At 38.5% G+C, this 18,533-nt stretch overlaps 1 long non-coding RNA gene across 1 annotated transcript; it reads right to left on the bottom strand.

Moving 5' to 3' along the window:
• Positions 1–942: 942 nt before the first annotated feature.
• LOC309864067 lies at positions 943–18,533 on the bottom strand. Its single transcript, XR_014311366.1, has 3 exons — positions 18,433–18,533; positions 18,192–18,299; positions 943–1,107 (listed from the first exon to the last, which is right to left on the bottom strand). It is a non-coding gene; the product is annotated as an uncharacterized lncRNA (long non-coding RNA).

Below are 18,533 nucleotides of genomic sequence, written 5' to 3'. Positions count from 1 at the left end.
GTCTCTGAGATTCTTTTAGTAGGTGATTTGTTAATTTAGGAATTCAGTCTTAAAAAATGATACAGTGAAATGGGACTATAAATTTTCTTAATTCATTAGTTTTTTTAAATTCATCTAACTGCCATTTTCCACAGCAGGAAATTGTTATAATGGAAAGGAAAATCTAATTCTGTTTGTCTCTTTTAAGATAATTATACTTTATTTAAGGATTCTCGGAATACATTTTCTCTAGCAATATTTGAAATCGAAGCCGACGGAGATAGATGGGGTCAAGTACAGAAATAGCAGGGAGGGACGCCTGGGTGGCTCAGTTGGTTGAGCAGCTGCCTTCGGCTCAGGTCATGATCCCAGCGTCCTGGGATCGAGTCCCACATCGGGCTCCTTGCTCGGCGGGGAGCCTGCTTCTCCCTCTGCTTCTGCCTGCCATTCTGTTTGCCTGTGCTCGCTCTCTCCCCCTCTCTCTCTCTCTGATAAATAAACAAAATCTTAAAAAAAAAAAAGAAGATAGCAGGGAATATGAGGTTATGAATTGCTCAAAGATGAATCTCAACTTCTTCCTCCAGTAAACTCACATATACACATGCATACTTGGCCTGAGGTACCAAGTGGTCTCCTGAGCTTTCTTAACTTCATGGGAAATAAAACTGAACAAGCAAGGTTTACTGGCTCGATATTTGGAAACTATAAAATAAATATGACAAAGAACTTTTATGTGTATATAATCACATGTGTTCTTAAGTTAAAAGTTGACCCATTTTAAATTGCTATATTTAGTGTAGAATTGTTTTAAAACACTGAATCAGATATGCCATTACCTTGACTAAGAGCAAGTAGAGTTCATAAAGGCCATCTTATTTTCTCCCTTAATATATTTTCATTGGTATGACATTAAACATTTTTAAAAAATATTTTATTTATTTATTTGACAGGAAGAGAGACAGAGAGCACAAGCAGGGGGGAGCAGCAGAGGGAGAGGGAGAAGCAGGCTCTCCGCTGAGTAGGGAGCCTGATGCAGGGCTTGATCCCAGGACCTTGAGATCATGATATGAGCAGATCAAGCATTTCTGGTTTCTTAAAGTGAAGCTTCTGCTTAGTTTCCAACTAAATCTTAAATTAGAAAGAAATAAAATAATTAAAAATTTAAATGTACAATCTGAAATAAGAATCACCTTAAATAAGGAAGTACTATCCTCCTGTACATACTGCACACCCATCACAATGCATGGTAAGATGAAGAGCTCGTTAAAAATTTGTTCCAAATACAATGACTAGAAAGAGGCCTTATGTTTTGTATACCCCAGTTGAACTCCCCCTGTGATTACTCAATAAAATAACCATAAACATATAAAGAAAAAGGTTAAAAGTAAAATACTATTTAAAATGTAGACATATTATGGTAGTGAGAGTGATTGATGACAAAGAGGGAGCACAGGGGAAATTTCTGAGTGAAGGTAGTAGAACACTATATGGTCCTGGGCCATGGTTACACATCTCAATTTGTCAAAATCTGAAGAAATGAGCCTAATGAAGTATTAACTTTAATATAAAAATTTTTAATTTCATTTAATACATAAAAAATGTTTAAAAAACTAAAAAAGTAAACTCAAAAGGAAACTGTTTGTAAACACTGTATTCTAGTGACAGATGTCTTTCTTATGAAGCCATGGACTAACAATTCTGAAACTGCTTTATAAGAAGGGTTGTACAAAGAAAATGGATATTGGGTGGTGGGGGACACATTTCTCACTGTTAGTGAGTGAAATTGCAGATAAACAAGAAAGGAAGTCTAGAATAAACCCTGCACTGTTCGATTAGAGTTGGAGACATCAGATTAAGTTCATTTTGTTAAGCTTAATATAGATATTCCTGGATAAATATGGGAACAATTAAAGATACACATGATAGTAGAAGAATATATATTCTATAGCAGTGTCTTCTGAGAGGACCCAGAAGCAATGACATCCCAGTAGCAACAAGCACAATGCGCACCCAGATCTTGGTTTCTAAATATGTTCTCCAGTAAAAACAACAGGCTTCTTGGAGAAATGACTATTTCTAAGACAAGGCAGAGAAAATGCAAGATGAGTCCAGAGTATTGTTAAGTACCAGAAAGTAAGGAAGTTCTCAAAAAGTCAGACGTTGGGGGCATCTCAAAGAGACACAGGAACCAACTTGAAAGAGCTCCCAATGGCTAGAGCTGGAACAACGTGAGCGACAAAATGATGCAGTATTGATTATAATCCAAAGGGTATACATGAGCCCATACTGAGAAAAATGAATGATTGAATAAAGAAATAAATAGGGAAAGAGACAAATATTTCTTACAGAAGAATTCAATAATACATGGTGATAGTGTTCACTAAAGGAGGAGAAGCTTCATTCCTTCTGCTCTGCTCTGTGCTAGATTTTGTGAATAATTTCCAAAGACTAGAGTAGGAAATGGAAAAATGGTAGATTTACTGTGGAGAAATGTGACAAATGTCACCTTAACCCAGTGCTGAACATCATCTCACCAGTGAAGTTATGTGGATATTTTGTACTTCCTGATATGATGAGATGTACCTCCACTGCATTCTTTGAAAAAACCCGTAATTTCAGTGTAATGGTCAGTTTTATGTTTCAACTTGGCTAAGCTATAGTACAGTTATTCAATCAAACACTAACCTAGGTGTTGCTGGGAAGGTATTTTGTAAGTACGATTTATCTCTACAATCAGTTGGCTTTAAGCAAAGGAGATTATACTCAATATTGAGTATAATCGGATGGTGCCAGACCCGAATCAATCAATTAAATGGCTTTAAGAAATGAGGTTTCTCCAAGAAAGAAGACTTTCTGGAACACAGTATCAGCTCCTGTCTGAGGGCCTCCAGCCTTCCCCTCCTAATGGCTTGCATAACAGATTTTGGACTTGTCTAATCAGCCCCCATAGTCACTCAGCCAATTCCTTGGTGTATATATTTATCTATCCACTCGTAGATCCATCCATTCTCATTCTGTTTCTCTGATGTGATCTGAATCCAGATCAGGGGATATTCTACAGGATGCCTGCCCAGTCCTATTCAAGACTTTCAAAATCATAAAACCGACAAAACAAGGGAGGACAGAAACTGTCAAAGCCCAGAGGAGACTAAGGAAACAACTTCTGAAGACAACGTGGTCTTCTGGATTGGATTCTGGAACAGTAACAGGACATTAATGGAAAAACTGGTGAAATCTAAATAAAGTTTGTCATTTAGTAATGTTTATTTCACATTCTGTGATAAAGTAAGATGACAAAAATTAATGAAACTGGGTGATGGATAAATGGGAACCCTCTTATCACAGAGATAAGTGCCAATTATTTGGTAGAGGTTGACAATAATTAGGCAAATGAAACTGGGTTGATATAAAATCTTTCCAGGTTTTAGGTCATTTCAAGCCTTGGTCTCATATCACAAAAAAGTATCACTTAACAATAATGAACTCTAATATTATACTTCTCCCTTCTGCCATAGCTATTTTGTAACTGTAAACCCAAACATGAGCCAAACATAAGCCCAGAACTTCTTCCTCTCAGGTGCTGCTCAACCAAGGCAGATAATGAAAAATCCCAGAAAGCAAGTGAGCAGAAAATGGAAGATAGGATTGGCGTTACACAGAGCTTTCCAGAAGGTAAGGTCTCTAGCATTTGTTAGTGAAAGACAGGAGGTGAGAGTGATATAAGATGCTTCTTGATAGCAATGAAACCAGGAATATATTGTCATGTTTTATAATAATTCTGAGCACCTGCGTCTTTAGTCCAAGTCTGACAAAACCTGTGATTTGGATAGGGAATTGAACACATTAATATCTACCCTCGTGCCATAGATTTGTTCATTTGCAAAATGAACAAATGAACTTACTGAGCAATTATTTATGTGTGACAATATTCAAGGAGCCAAGACTACAGAAATATAAAGGACAGATAAGATCCTTTCTCTCACAGAAGTAATATTCTAGTTTGGAAAAGTAGAAAATAAGCTAATAGAAAAATAAATAAATAAGAACAAAAATTATTTATTGGTGAGACATGCAAAAGACAAAATAAGATGATGCAAGTATCATTTGTAATTGGGAAGCTATTTTAGAAAGACCTTACCGAGGGGCACCTGGGTGGCTCAGTGTGTTAAAACCTCTGCCTTCGGCTCAGGTCATGATCTCAGGGTCCTGGGATCGAGCCCCGCATTGGACTGTCTGCTTGGTGGGGAGCCTGCTTCTCCCTCTCTCTGCCTGCCTCTCTGCCTACTTGTGGATCTCTGTCTGTCAAATAAATAAATAAAATCTTGAAAAAAAAAAAGAAAAAAAGAAAGACCTTACTGAGACAACATTTAAGATTGAATATGAAAAGAAAAAAAAAATATTCCATGGAAAGTTCTGTAGGAGGGGTTGGATAACAGAGAAAAGAGCTTGCAAACACAAAAGTTACCTGAGGGTGTGCCCAGGACTTCACGGACCAGAAAACATATGAGTGGAGGGGCTTGAGCATGTAGGGTTTCAGTTACCTTTGACTGTTAGGATCAACAGAAGTTGCTAATAGGTTAGAATTGAAGCTGAAGGAAGGAGAGAGATTAGGACTGTTCTGAATTAAGGACCTCAATGAAGGATTAGATAGTGTAACTTGATACTAAAATATAGAAGACCAGAGGAGGATAAGTGAGAAAAAAATATTAACAGTTTTACTTTGTTTTTCTTATATTTACCTTGCCTATTAGATATCCAGACAGAGAGAGATTGGATAGAGATTTAGACAAATGAGTCTAGAATCCCAAAGAGAATATATGTGCATCAATATTCAGATACAGACCTGAGGTCCACCAGGAGTTAAAAATTGAAAGTAAAAAAAAAAAAAAAAGGCAGCAATCTTACTGTAGAAGAGTAACCAGTGAGGCAGGTAAAAATCAGTGGAAGAAAGAATTTCAAGGAATGGATGTTCAACTGAGTTGAGTTGAGATCTGAAAGAAAGATTTACTACCATACCTAAGCTGTTGAAAAAAGACATCAGGAGATTTCATCATTTTTATCTTTTGATAAACACTAAATATAGACAAACCTGCCTTGCTGGAGGACAAGAAGGGTGACAAAGAGAGAGAAAGAAAGGGAGAAACAATAACAAGGAAGGACAGGGCTATAGCAATCTAGAACCTGTGACATATGCTACCAGAAAAATGAATGAAATGTGCAGATTATCTAGTACAGAATTCAAAATATACTTTAGAAAACTATTCAGAACGCTCAAAAAAGTGCCAAATCTATGTCTACTGTGAAGTAGGGGCATGTTCTGCAAGAAGAGATCATCTTGAAATGGATAAACATGAAACTAGAGATTTTAAAAATAGAAGTTTTAAAAATGGAAGAAATTAGAAGATTTTACATTTATATTTAATGTAAAGCACTAAAGAACAGAGCTGATGCCGCAGGAAGTTGATGTTGATGTGGAAAAAAAAAACTTAATCTGATCTTTCAGAATGCTGCAAAAAATGACAAGGAATCAAAACAGTCAAAATAATCAGGAAGGGAGTAGATGTGGAAGATAGAGATGGAAAGAGAACATGTGAATAACCATTAATCCTGAAGAAGAGCTGTGAACAAATGGGGGAGACCACCCACCCAAATCAGTAATATTTTCCTGAGCAGAAGACAGACATGGGTATACATGAAAAACTGAAATCATCCACACCCACATGGCGATTGTCCGCACTAACATGGCTTTACTATTTCCAGAAACTCTTGTTCAGGAGCATAAAAGTAACAAATAAACTTTTTGGATTGCTCCAGAAAAGTCTAGGAAGACCCATCAACTCTTCAATAGAAAGTTTTGAAGGAAAGTGTACATTCCAAGACGATATTTTTGTCCCCCAAATTTATTAGACAACTTGGGGAATCTTGAATACTCACATTAATAATAAGAAGAAATACTACTTATATTTTAGGCATGATAAAGGTATTGTTGTCTTATTTTCCCCCACCAGGACAGTTTGAACCTCTCCTCTCAAAAGTCTCTCCTTTCTATGCCTGCCAGTCCTATGCTATTATATCATGGTGCTTACCCTGTCCTAATTACCCTGTCCTTTCCCTCCCCATCAAAAGAACTACCTTCAATCAGACTTCAAAGTTTCATAAACTGTCCTAACTTTGCCCTCTCCTCTCCAGAAGTGCTATGAACAATGTGGAGGTAGTGTGCTCCCTTACCAAGGTGAGCAATAGACTCAACTTTGCCTTATTAACAGGTTGATTTGGTGATATTTTAGGGAGCCAGCATCCAACAAGGGATTAAAAACCTCACTCCCTTCCACGAAAAAGTCAATGAAAATATATCCTCACCTGATCATAGAATAAAAAAATATTGAACTACATAGATTAAAATACCTTTTAAGTATCTAAGCAGACAAATGTAATTTACCGTCAAAGAAAGAAAATCCAGTTCAGTCTTAGGTTATCTAATGGAAAATGAATGTCAAAAATCAATACAGAGGGCTAAAAAATTCTGTGACCTAAGAATATTTTATATGACCAACCTGTCATTCAGGTAACAGAAAGATAATTTCAGGTTTTGTTAAGGCTACAAAAAATATGTTATCTGTCTACATTCTTGAAAAGTTATTTAGTGATCTACTTCAACAGAATAAGAGATGAAGACAAAGCACAAAAGTGCTTTAAAAAAAAAAGTGCTTAAGAAAACATTTTCACTAAAAGCAGTTAGAGAAAAGTTGAAAAATATTTTGTTACAGAAACAATTCAAATTTCAAAAAATTATTCTTGAAAGAAGAGATACATCATGCTAAATTAACAATGCAATAGTTTATTGTAACAACAATAACAATAATCTATGTCAACAACATTAGATTAAATTAACAAAGGCTGAAAATTATGGGTGATGAAGGAGTAAAAATGTGAAAAACTAAATAGCTTATACAGATGAGACCTAAAATAAAGTTTCCTACTTGGAACTTGCATATTATGTTTTAAAGTTTTTGCAAAAGGAAACACAATTAGAATCAAAAGCAAGAAAAATACTTCCCGAAATTATTATGAGTAGACCATAAATTGGGGTGAACCCCAAGGTGAACAATGTTGCAAACAGGCTTGTTAAATGGCAAGCAGAGACCGTCTCATGAAAAGTCATATGAAGCATATTCACGTGCTTAGACCCTAGGATGCACGCTTTGTGTAAGGGAGCGTGGAGCAACCACAGAGGCAGAGGGACCAGTTAGAAAAGCACTGAAGTAACCCAGTTGGGAAATGAGAGCTGACTGGACCTGGACACTGGTTATGGTGACAGAAAGGAGTGTTTTGCAAGATATTCGCAGACGGAAGTAGGTATGCTTACTAATGAGTTAGGTGGAGGGTTGAGGTGGATGGGAGAAATCAGTGAAGTTATCAGTGGACAACGTACCTTCACTGAGATTGGGGGATGGTAGGAAATGCAGATTGAAATCTGGGCTGCAAACACAGATGTTGGAGTCATGCACATCCACATTTATTTGCTCTACAAATATTAAACACACACTTCTGTTTGTGGGTTGCCCTGCTAGGCTCTGGGAATACCATGATCAGTAAGACAGCCACAATTTGTGACTTTATAGAAATAACAGTTTAGTGCAGCGCTTAAAGAAAATCTGAATGTGGTGACTGCTTTCCTCAGAATTGCCTGGAGTGCCAAATACCAGATTTGGCCCCAGTTTACGTGGCCTGAATCAGATTTTCCAGTTGAGTCTTATGTGTACTAACATTTGAACTCTACTGGTTAAACTAATTGAAACCATTTCACTGTCAGGATCCCCCAAGGGAAGTGAGCAGAGTGAAAAGAGTTGAGGGTCTCCCACCATGTCAGCATGTATCAGAAGTCCAGAGGAAGAACAGTTTATAAGGGAGATAGCATCCGTGGCCAGAAATTTAAGGGGAAAACCAGCGTTTGGGTTGTGCTGGAAGACTGAAGGGGAGAATCTTTAGTGGAGGTAAGTTTGCTTAATATTGAAAATGCTACCAAGGAGTCAGTAAGATAAGTCCTGAAATATATTCATTGAATTTAGTGACTATGGTGAGAGCAAGTTTAGCAATTTCGGTTTGGGAGGGAGGAAGAAGGTACATTTCACATCAGTCATGTGTTCCTGAAATCTGTGAGGAAGATGGTGAAAGAGAGGGTTCAGTAGCCAGAACTCAAGGGAGAGTTTTTTGAAAAGAGCACGGATTATTACATGCTGAAAGGAAAAGAAACAGAAGGTAAAAGAGAAGAGAGAATTTTTTTTTTTAATTGTGAGGAATCTTGTGGGATAAGAACCAGAACGCAGGATCTATTATAGATCCAATAAGATTGGATAAGATCTAAAGAAATAGGCACGAGGCAGGGAAGAATGAGTGTGGTGCAAGTGGTTCTGTTTAGGCTGGTGAGGGCAGAGGGCACAGGTTCATGTCTCTTTGTTCCTCTCTGTATAAATAGTACCTGTTATTGCACCGGACACACAGCGAATCCTCAATCAGTATTTCTTAAATGAATGAATGATTAAAGTAGATGAAGGTGTTGGCAACTTCTCTTCAATTTCTCTGTGAAATATTAGTTAACATTTACTCAAGTAAAGGGGGAAGTGGTGGGGTCAGAGACTGATCCGAGGGGAGAAGCACTGAAACAGACCCAGGAAGGTGACAAAGAGAGAAACAAGCTTTAAAGCGAGTCATTGAAGGCCAGATGAGAGCAAGAACCATGGAATCATGGTAGCATTGGTTGGACCTAGGTTGGTTTTCTCCCTGGTACCCATAGGGAGAGGAAGGGGACAGTGATTAGGCTTGTCCTTTCCTTCCAAGGACAACCTTACAGTTGAGATTGGTCTTTGTTATCCTCTGTGGCCTCAGGAATTTCCCTATTAAACTCAGGATGTGACCTAAGACTTAGGATGAATACTGTACCCAGGGGCACATCTCACCAAGGTGTGTGGTAATAACCCTCTTATTCATTTGACTTTTCTCCCTGGCAGTGACTTGGCACCGGGCGCCATATACGTAGTTCCGGTATACTCTTCCCCCCCAGTCACCATTTGCCCCCTAACACCTTCTCCAGTGGGACATACCCCTCTGAACACTTTCAGCCAGAATCAGCAAGTCTTCCCAGTTTCTCTTCTTGCCTCCTTGCCTTCGTAGGCAAGTAGATGACTTTCAATGCAAGCAAATGCTAGATTAGCCAAAGTGTGGGCTATCTTTTTATTAGTTAAACTGCTTCATCCTGATTGCATTCCATTTTCTACTGTTTCTCTAGAAACCTGCATTAGGTCTGCAGGCCAACCTGCCGCTTATGCGGTGCCTTTGTGCAAATGAGAGAAAGATGCCTGTTTCTGTGCAGGTCAGTCAGGGAAAACAAACCCCTGTTGGGCAACGCGGCACCAGGAATAGTCGGATAGAGAAGATGGTGCCTTTGTGTGGGGCAGGAGGTGCCCTGTCTCTTAGGAAGTAGTAGTTTCAAGGGAGAGCACCTATGCCCAGCTACTGGGGCCCGGAGGCGGGGGTGGGACATGGACCCCACTCACCACCTTGGCTGGGGTCTTTGTGTGGATTGGAGGCCCTCCTGGCTCATAAACTGAATTGTACAATTTTGTATTTCGCCACAGTGTAAAAAGGTAGCGACAACAATGCAGCTGCAGGAGAGGCCACTTGCATGCACTGAATTCCAGACCCCATCTGAATACAGAAGAGAGGACTAGTTGGCGTTTCATTCTCTGCTCTTCATTTGAAAGAGAGATCGTGACTGCCTGGTGGTTTTGCAGCCGGAGAGCAACGCATCACTTCTGTTTTAGCCGTGTTTAAGTCGCCACACTGAATGTTTTTGTTTATCAACGTGAGAGGAAGGGAAGAGGCAAAATATGGCACAACTAAAAAAGCCCATTGTTCTGAGTCATAAAACTGCCAGAGAAGGTAAATTGTGCGGCAGCGCATGAATTTATTTAAAGAAGATAAAAGACTTTGTTTCCTCAAACTCTCTGATAGAGACACTAAATCAAACCCCAAATCTGAAGTAGCAGATATTAGATGTCAGAGGCACGGGTCACTCATTCATCTCTCCCTTTCCTCGATGTAATTTGGCTCCGAACAAGGGGAAAGCGGCAGCTGTACTTAAGATGCAAAGAGCAGGTCCCAGTGCTCAGCAGCCCCTGAAGGCTTCCTGGGGGGCTGAAGACACCTGATTGCCCGGAGAGAATTTAAAGGGGAGAGTGCAGTGGCTCCGGTAAATTAAATATGGTTTTCTTCTCTCCGGTCTCACATTTCTCCCTCCAGATGCAGACCCAAAGCTTTTAGGACAATTGGAAAACATGGTGAAAAATGCCTCTACCTCTCCTCAACTTTGCTATTTTTGAAATTGTCTCCATAAAGATTCTGCAAGTACCGTGACCCTCTCGGTTCCAATGTTTTAATTGATTCCAGATTAATTAAGTGAAACCCTTTAAGGCCCAAATTGATGGGTTTCTTTTGGGATTGTCCTGAAATCCAAATGTTTATAATTCCCCAACTGCATGAATTTCATGCTTGTGTTGTGGCCCCCTCTAGATGGGGAGAAACAATTTAGGCCCAAATCAAGCATTTTTCCTGCGGTGCAATATCAATTCAATTTCAATCATCTGAAAAATTACTCAATTAAAGTCTATTTTCTGAATGCAAGTGATTGCCCATCCTGGAATAGCTCTTCTTCTCTGCGGCCTTTTCTGCAGGGGAGCTGATAAGGAGCTGGCTGGGCTGGCAACATGTGTGTTGTACAAACATTCACACTGAAGAAGAGCTCCTGGTGTGATCGCCTCTGTACTCACCAACTTCGTGCTGATGGTAGATAATCCTTGGAGGCTTGAGGGTTTTTTTGTTTTGTTTTGTTTTTTGTTTTTAAATTATGCATTCATGCATTTACTATGTATTTGTTTAAGACACATACTAAATATCAGACATCCAAAATGGATTATTCACAAAATACATTTCTAAAGCCAGAATTAGGAGAGGAGTTAGCGCATTTCAGTCTTTAATAAAAACTTAATAAATGCCTGTTGTGTTAAGCAGCGGTCCCACCATGTGTCAGGCACAGTCTTGGTCTCAAAGAGCACACAAGCTAGTGGAGGACTGAGAAAAGGAAGCACCAAAATTATAACATAAAACAGGTGAGATGAGTCGTTTGGGAGTACAAAGGGAAAAGGGTTCAAAGGAAGGAAGGCACTAGACAATTTTTGCCACTATAAAAATTTTATCTGAAACTTTGAAATTTAAGATTGTCTTGAAAGATGAGTAAGATTTTGACAGGCAAAAATAACAAATAGCAAAGGCATAGAGGGGAAAGGACTTCATAGTAAGGGGCAAGGGTCCTTCATAGCAAAGGACTTCGTTTGATTGGAGAATGGGGTGCATATAAAAGAACATCAGGGATAAAGATCAAAATGCACTTGAACCTTGGAGTAGTGTAGACTAAACTGGAGGGAAGAAAAAGCCACGAGTTGGAGGAGAAGTGGACAGAAAGGGTGTCACTGGTTCATCAAGGAAACTAGAGCAGCGGTCCAAGAGAGAGGTAAGGAGAAATTTCGTGTTGGTGCTAACAGCTGGAAAAGCAAAGAATGGATGAATGGGAAGAACTTGCTAGAGAACTGCCTGCTGAAAACGGGTGACACATTAGGTGTGGTGAAAAGAACCGACGATGACTTGAGATTGAACCTGGGCCCTAGGGGTGTTGCCAAACTATAAAGATAGGAAAACCAAGTGAAGGAACCTGTGTGGAGAAAACAAAACAAAACAACGAAAGAACCTTTTCATTGAGGGATTTTGCTCACTGGAATACTTGGTAGTATGGTCTGGAGCAGTGGAGCTCGCTCTTTCTTTCTTTCTTTCTTTCTTCCTTTCTTTCTCTTTTTTCCATTTTATTTTATTTTATTTCTTTTCAGTGTTCCAGCATTCAATGTTTATGCACAACACCCAGTGCTCCATGTAATTCGTGCCCTCCTTGTTACCCTCCACCAGGCCCACCCAACCCACCATGCCCCTCCCCTCCAAAACTTTCAGTTTGTTTCTCAGAGTCTGCAGTCTCTCCTGGTTCATCTCCCCCTCCAATTTCCCCCAACTCACTTCTCCTCAGCAGAGCTCTTTCTATCAGACAAATTCTTGTGTCAAATCAGCCTCACTGCAGCTATGGATAAAATTGTGCCATTTATGCTTAATGATGGAAGTTTAGATGGGCACATGTAGGGCATTACTAAAGGAGAGAGAAAGGCGAGGAAAAAGTGAAGTCAAAGGGAATATCAGGTAGTTAAAATGTCTAATAACTCAGAAAACTTAGGGAGCAGGAGAGTTATTTTTGGTACTTCTGGGAACCCACTGAAGAGAATTTTGAGTACAAAGCTAGGAGTGGGGGTCTAGAAGGAAAAGTCCTGAATGAGGAAAAGATTATGAAAGAGAGAGACACGGATTTTTCTGGCAAAGAGCTTCTTTTATGACTCAAATCATGATGTGTTACTAAGGTGAGCAACCATCCCAGTTCACCAGGGCTGTCTTGTTTTAACACTGAAACTCTGCCTCCCAGGAAACTCCTGAGTGTGACATCTGGCACTTAGTAGGTTGTCATGTTTGCTGACTGAATGAAAAAAAAATGCATATGGTAGCTCAACACCTCTGAAGCTTGCTTCCTCAGTTTTGTAAAATGGAATTAATAATATCCGTCAGTACCCAGCACATGAATTTGCTTTGACAACTAAAGGACTAAAGGAGATAATGTACATGGAAACGTGGGAAAAACCCCACAAAACACTGTATCAATGTATACAAATGTAGAATTACTTTTATTAATTTTTGTATACTCTTGATTTATGCAAAAAAGCATAATACTCTTAGTTGAAGTGTTCACTACTGTTTGCTGCCCCTCCCCTTTTTTATCAACTAACCTCTCACTGCCAGTGATCTGATATTGGCACTGAAATAAGTAATTAATTTTGTTTATATGGCACCCAATACCCAAGAGCCTCTAGGCAAGTAGCCAAATCCTTTTTTAAATATAGTCATTAAGTGGAGGAAGAGAGCCAAGCAAATTCTTAAATTAGCAAGTGAAAAAAAGAGCAATGGCAAATGGCGGGGGGTGGGGGGGGGACTAAAAACAAGTCTCAATTTGGAGAATTTTATCCATGCTCTACGGTCAAACACTTCACCCCAAACTGCACAGAAAATTGATTATATAAAGTTCTCCACCCTTCTCCTAACCTCTGGATAAGAGTCCCAGAGGGATGGATTTTTTACAAAAATTCTCAACTTTTTAAATTCTTAAAAATGCAATTAGGGCTTTTTCACTTATCATCGAGTTCTCATGGTAAAGCTGGAAGGGACCTTGAGGATCATCTCATACGACCTTCTTACTTAATCTGTGCTTTTTGGAGGATGATGTCTGGGTAATGTTTTATTAACATACAGAAAGCATAGGAAGTTTTGTGAACGTAGCTTGGCTAAGTGAAAGGAACCTGCTCCCATGAATGAGGATGTCCTTGCATTTTTCTGCTGGGCCTATTTCAGAGCAGAGACAAGGGATGGTGGGGGGCCACGGTCAGTGACCTGACTGTCAGTCTCTCCATCCACATTCCAGGTTTTTCCTCCTACCTAGACAGAACCACGCTTCCATGGCTTGGGCATCTCAACTCAGTGTCCCCTTCCTCCTCTCCCCCCCCCCCTCACTGCACCCCTCCCCCACCCCCAGCTGCACTGCAAAGAAAGCTTTTGTTTTATTAACTGTTTTACTCTCCTTGTCTTTTCTCAGCTCCCACTGCTTCTTTTTCCTTTTTTCTATTAATAGCTATATAGATTTCTAGAAATGGTAGATGGGATATGCTTCTGAGGAATATTATTCAGGGACTTAAATTTTTTTCTCTAAGAAATTCAGTGCACTTGAAACTTTTCTTATGTTATCCCACTCATATTGCCTTTGAAGATTTTCCCTGGGAGATACCCTATGTTCAGAGAGTCCCCGCATCTCAAGTTCTATTTCCACAGCAACCAAAGAATTTCTGAGATGAGACTGTCTCCACAAATAAGTTATTAGATAATTTGTGGAATGATTATTCATTTAATATTCAAAATTCTCTAATGCCATTGTGCTATGCTAACAAGTTTTAATAAATTATATGCACAAATTGGACCTAGAGAAGCAAACTGAGATGTTTACATCTTTGTGAACCCTGTTACATAATGCCTGATGATTTAATTGTACTGATCAAATGATCGTTCTAACATATCAATATATGTTATTATTAGCAAGCACATCTTGTTTACTACAGTATTTACTTCATGTGTGTATAACTTCCCCTGACTAGCTTGTGTGAAACTGTGACATAAAGATACCTCTTCACTTTTCCTAGTATATCCTTTAAGATTTTTAAAAAATTTATTTATGAGAGAGAGCGAGCGAGCATGAGCAGGGGGAGGAACAGAGGAAGAGGGAGAAGCCGACTCCCTAATGAATGGGGGACCTCCCCCTCCCAGTGCAGGGCTCCATCCTAGGATTCTGAGATCATGATCTGAGCCAAAGGCAGATACTTAACTGACTGAGTCACTCAGGCATTCCCCTTATTTTATACAGTCTGTTGCTAAAAACAACTTAAAATATTATCAGTTCCAAATCATTTCCACCCAAAGATGGAAAACATGAGGGCAACTGTATGGGATTGTGTATCCAACTCTGAAAGTTGAGGCACTGCTGTCTGTGGCTGAGAGTGAAGCCTCCAGGGGATTCCACCCCTCCCCACCCTACCCCCAGGAAGCTCTGACATGGCATCATAAGACTTAGGTTCACTTTGGATTCTAACTCTCTTTAAGCAGGTGATCGACCCTGCTAAGTTGAGCTTTCTTATCTATAAAATCGAGATATGTTGAAGAGATAAAGCAGGAAAAAACATATTGTAAATAAGTTATAAAGCAATATAAAAATGCCATATATTAATCTTTAGCTTTTTTGTTTTTTTTAGAACTTCCCATAATGCTTTTCTAGGTGCCCACTAACTCTTTTTAAATAAATGGTGACATGAAATTTCTAGGCCAAGTATAATTTCAGGCTGAATATAATTATTTTTTGTAATTAGTCATTTTTGGGGTGCTGCAAATATTTCTATTAAAATTTACTTCTTAGAAGAGTACTAGAAATTTGATGATTTGGAAACCATATTTACCCTGGAGTATCTGAGATAAAACATTTTGCAAAAAAATCTCAAGCTAGGTACAAATCTACTTCATAATATTGACTATAGATTTCTGAAACAGGTTTGCATTTCATTCTCAAGACCAGTTCAACAGTTTAGTAACCTATTTTTTTTTTCCTTTTGCAAGGAAAAATTTGGTCACAATCCAGCTGTGTTGTTCCGATTCTATCTTCTCAGCCAAAATTTGGTCCATAGGGTTTGAATATTTTTTCTCTTTCAGGTGAATAAAACCAAATAAACACACAGTTATTTATACATTTTTTTTTCCTGTAAAACTTGCCTCTTATTCTGCTGGTTTTTGTTTGTTTGTTTGTTTGGCAAAATATTGACTGTGCGGGCTCTGTCTGGAAGCATTAGAGGAGAGTTCTATTTTTAAGCTTCTTAGAAAAATTACTTCTGTTCTTTGGGAATCATCTTAAGGGATTTATCACAGCAATTCTATTATGCAGAGTTAAAATATACACTGAGATGATTTTACACTTGATAAAATATAGTACCAAAATAGATTTATATATTTCCCTCAATATAAATGCCTTCCCTCAAAGTCTCTGACTTCTTGCCATTTTCTTCTTTCTCCAGCCTCCCCTGCCCCCACCCATGAAGATATTATTATTATTATTATTATTATTTTTTTTTTTTTTTACAAATAAACGAACTATATATAAGCAAGTTCTCCCTGTTTTAATCCTGGTCCTTGGGCCAAAATGCCTTTAAAATATAAATTGCCCTAGGATCTTTGACTTTTGCTTTATATCAAAGACTTTTTTTTCTAAACTAATATCAATAATCACGCTGGGTGAACGGCAATGCACTCAGTTCATCGCCTACGGAAAAAGAGAGTAATTAGTTCATATTGCCTGACTTTGACTTCCGACTAGAGGTAATGAACCAGTACCAGGCAAGATCCAAATTGCACATGATGGACAACATTCTCACATTTGGACACAGCCTTCTGCCATTCGTCTCTTTCTCCTCCTTCTACATTTTTTCTTTCTTTCTTTTTCTTCTTCTTCTTCTCCTTTTTTTTTTTTTTTTGTAATCACTATTGAATGTTGTGGCAGATGGTATGTCTCTCAGTGAAATCAAAGACATATGGCAAGCCGTTCTCAATAGTGCCACGCCATCTAAGTTGCAGTGTTTATATTTCAAAAAATAATAATTCAGCCTGTGATACCAAGCTCTGAATGTAGTCACTAGGAGTACCTAATTCCCCAACACTATGCATTTAGAAGTCTCTAAGAGATTATACAGGAATTTTCTCTTGGTAGCGAGAAGATAGGGAAGTTTAGAAATGTAGTAACTGACTCTTAGGCGGATGGGACAATTCTAAGAAAAAAGAGCAAAAAGGGACTTTTTAAAAAAGTAATCTTAGTAAGTTTAACAACTTGAGATAGAATATGAACTTTTCAAAATGGTGTTAACTATTTAACAAAGCATTCATTTAAAATGCAAAGTCTATTGTCATTTTCTTTTTCTGTTTGTTCATTAAATTTTTTATAAGGATCAGAAACCGGAGTTAAAAAAAATTCCTTAAGTTATTTATATGTTCACTTCATGAATTCTATAGAAATAATTTATTTCAGAGTATTAGTGGTCAAATAAAACTAGAACAAGAACAGTTGAAATTCTAAGAACAGAATTTCTACTCATTTTTCCCCCCTTATAACATAACCCCTGTCTTCCCAAAGACTAGAATCAGATTTAATGCTAACTCACACTGCCACATCTCTCTGGAGTCCACATTTTTGCATGCAGAAAATCAGCACCATGCAACAGGGACAGCTGCTGTGATAGCAACCCTGTAATTGTCATGGGCTGAACTCCCAGGGGAGGAACAGGGGTGGGGGTAGTGAGAAAAAAACAGCACCAAAGCTCAGAGAGACTCCATTTTTATGAGTATCTTAATATTTAAAATCTGGCCACTGCATATGTCTGAATTCAGTGTTAATATTTGCTATTTTATCAAGTAAAAGAATGTTGCAATTTCCTTTTCCTCTGTAGAAACATATTTTCTCCTTCTTTTAATGGAAGTATTTGCTAACAAGTCTCACTGCTCTTGTAGAGCAAATCTCAGAACTCAAGCTGCTACATCATGACCAGTTCCCATAGGACAGATTGATAATAATCTCTTTTCCTCTGCCTCAAATTTGACAAACCCACCAGAAATGACTGAATATTATAGACATTATCCCTTCTTTTCCCTCTGAGATCTCTCCTTTCTTATGAAGTGCCACACATTTGTTTCCTGTAAGACTTATTATGTTTTTCTTTGTGCATCACAACTGTGGTGCTAAAACTCAGAAAAAGCAGCTTGATGGAAATTATACATAGTGTCTCACCTTACCCAGGACAAGACTGTTGTAACCCATACCTCCTCCTGTGTGCTGTCTTGTATCACTCAGATATGCTCAGGAGTTTGTGAAAGACACCTTTATTTAGGTCCAAATGCTTTTTCGCTCCAAGATTTCTTGACTTCTGGAAAAGACCCAGTTCTGATGTCTGGTAGGTCTTCCCTGCCTACCTTTTGGCAGGTAAAGGATTAGAGTCTTATCTTTTTTTTTTTTTTTTTTTATGAACTAGATTACCTACATTGACATTCTGTCTTGTTATGATAAATACTGATGAATATGGTTGGAGCATGTAGCTATACATTTTAATAACTAAATTTTAAAAATGGCTATTTGGAAACTATTAATATTCTTCTGGCATCCAGGTTAAAGGCACATAATCTGAAGATAATTGCCTGAGTTAAATCATGGCTCCTCCGTGTATCTTACCTACTTGAGAGAGTAGGTCAATGACTTGACCTCTTCGTGCCTCAGTTTCATCACTTGCGAAGTGGAAAGAATACTTAGTGGAAATGTTGATAGAACTCATGAATGAAAGCACTTAGAACAGTGCCTAATGCAAAGTAAAAACCAAATAAAAGTGAGCTGTTAACTTTTTCAATGCAGCACAGAAATTAGCAACATGGGATTCAACACTTACGGATCACGGTTATGTCATCGTTGTGCCATTTGGGTTGGGTTGCCCTTGGTTTTACTTAGTCCCTCCTGGGGAAAGTCACTCAGCTTTTCTCAACGTTACTTTTCTCATCTGTACAATGGCGGTGATAAGGGTTACGATAGAGGTATCATGAATATAAGAAACAGAGTACATAAAATTGCTAGTCTGGTGTCTGGCAAAGAGTATGCTCTCAGTACATGCGTTAGTGGTCGTCATTACTTACATTGGCTCAGCTCAGTCCTCTCTAATGAGTCCTTTCTAGAAGGACTCATCTAGTCCTTCTAATGATTTGAGAAGTGAAACGTCTGTGAAAACATCCTTTCT

This window comes from Mustela nivalis (genome assembly GCF_964662115.1).
Source record: "Mustela nivalis genome assembly, chromosome: 5".
NCBI lineage: Eukaryota > Metazoa > Chordata > Mammalia > Carnivora > Mustelidae > Mustela > Mustela nivalis.
This window is presented reverse-complemented; position numbering and strand designations above follow the sequence as displayed.